The sequence below is a fragment of the Palaemon carinicauda genome, chromosome 9 (genome assembly GCF_036898095.1).
Source record: "Palaemon carinicauda isolate YSFRI2023 chromosome 9, ASM3689809v2, whole genome shotgun sequence".
Lineage (NCBI taxonomy): Eukaryota > Metazoa > Arthropoda > Malacostraca > Decapoda > Palaemonidae > Palaemon > Palaemon carinicauda.
In genome coordinates this window covers 147,568,067-147,570,566 of record NC_090733.1, presented here as the reverse complement: position 1 = coordinate 147,570,566, position 2,500 = coordinate 147,568,067, and positions in this window count along the sequence as shown.

Sequence of the window (2,500 nt, the reverse complement as noted above, 5' to 3'; positions counted from 1 at the left end):
CTCCACAAGGCACTAGAAGGGTTGGAAGACCCAGGCCTACATGGCTGATAACTATGAAGTGAAGGGGGAGATAATGAATGGAAAAGTACTGATTTAAAAGCTCAAGATAGAGACGACTGGCGAAATCGAACCGAGGCCCTTTGCGTCAATAGGCGTAGGAGGAAAAGATAATGATGAGGAATCACACAGATAAAATCACTAACATTTAGATTACAGAAGTCAGTCAATTATTTCGGAATTTGCCATATCAGAGATTGGCTAAGGGGCTACGAGTGATATGGATACTCTTCGCTTTTGATAGGAAATTTAAATCATAAACTACACATCCACTTCAACCTAGCATCACCTACAGAGGTCATTGTTCGGGTGGAATAATTCTATTACTTTATTAAAACAGCGGTAATTTCAACAAGCGATTTTCTTTTGATATATTTATGTAAGAGGAGCATGAAATATATTTAATGCTACCATCTTGACAGATAGATCAGATACAGAGTACAAGGAAGCTTATTTTGCTTGACCTTTTAAAGGTTTAAAGGTCGCTCACGAATGGTAGAGGCAAGGGACAGTGACATTGCCCTATCAAGCAGGACAATGCCCTAGAGACTGACCACATATACATATGATCAGCGTCCAAGTCCCTCTCCATCCAAGCTAGGACCAAGGAGGGTCAGCTAATGGCTGCTGATAACTCAACAGATATAGCTATAGGCTCCCACAAACCCCCATCCATAGCTCACAAGGATGGTGAGGTTGCAGCGACCAAAGGAACTAACGAATTTGATTGATTGATTGATTTAAAGTTTTCTGACATCCTGACTAACGAGTTTGAGTGGCACTTGAGCCCCAGACTGGCGTTTACCCGTCAGGGACGTTACCACATCGGCCACCAGAGCCCTTTTCTTGCAATAAATGATTGCATGAATTCATTGCCTAAACGAAGCCTTCGTCGATAATGTAACAGTGTTATCTTCTTATGGGATATATTTCTTTCTGAAATCTATGCAATTCTGTCTTCCTGTTTCTCCCAGCCTCCAGAGAAAGACCAATCTGATTTGGCTTTTAGTTCTCTATTAAAAGTAATTTGATAATATTTTTTTCTGAATTGCAAAAGGAATATTTTTCTTGTTCTCTAACATTAAAAGTTAGTCGCATCAGATTTTTTTTTCTGAATTGCAATAAGGAAATTTGCGATCTTTAAAAATACTTAAGCACAGCTATGAATGCTAAACATAAGTTGAGATTCCGAGAAACCTTAAAAATCTCACTACTTTTTAAGGTTGGTCCTTTTGAAGCATGTTTCACCGACAAACCAATTTATATAATAAACATCATCTATGAATAGATAGCTTTTCTTCTGGCCTACCGCAAACCCTTAACTGAGGGTTAGTAACCCCCATAGCCTTAAATCCATTACATTAATGACCTCATTGATAACCTCTGACCCTTTAGGTTATAGGTCAGCGAGAAATGACGGAAGTCTTAGAAATTCCCATGCTGCTTCTCTTCCTTGTTATACAAAACACCAGATTTAAGAAATTTTGATATAAGATTTAAGAGGCTCTAACATCAAGATTCAAGAAGTTTTGATATCAGGTTTAAGAGATTTTGATATCAGGTTCAACAGGTTCTGATATAAGATTTGAGGGGTTCTAATACTAGATTTAAGAGGTTCTGAAATCAGATTTAAGGGGTTCTAATAGTAGATTTAAGAGGTTCTGAAATCAGATTTAAGGGGTTCTAATAGTAGATTTAAAAGGTTCTGAAATCAGATTTAAGAGGTTTTGATATCCGGTTTAAGAGGTTCTGATATCAGATTTAAGGGGTTCCGATAGGAGACCTAAGAGGTTCTGAAATCAGATTTAAGGGGTTCTGATAAGAGATTCAAAAGGTTCTGATACGAGATTCAAGAACTTCTGATATTCATCTTAAGAGGTTTTGATAGCAGATTTAAGAAGTTTAGATATCAGATTTAAGAGGTTTAGATAGCAGATTTAAGAAGTTTAGATATCAGATTTAAGAGGTTTAGATATCAGATTTAAGAAGTTTAGATATCAGATTTAAGAAGTTTAGATGTTAGATTTAAGAGGTTTATATATCAGATTTAAGAGGTTTTGATATCAGATTTCAGAAGTTTAGATATCAGATTTAAGAGGTTTAGATATCAGATTTAAGAAGTTTAGATATCAGATTCAAGAGGTTTTGATATCAGATTTAAGAGGTTTAGATATCAGATTCAAGAGGTTTAGATATCAGATTCAAGAGGTTTTGATATCAGATATAAGAAGTTTTGATATCAGATTCAAGAGGTTTTGATATCAGATTTAAGAGGTTTTGATATCAGATTTAAGAGGTTTAGATATCAGATTTAAGAAGTTTAGATATCAGATTTAAGAGGTTTTGATATCATATTTAAGAAGTTTTGATATCAGATTTAAGAGGTTTTGATATCAGATTTAAGAGGTTTATATATCAGATTTAAGAAGTTTAGATATCAGAT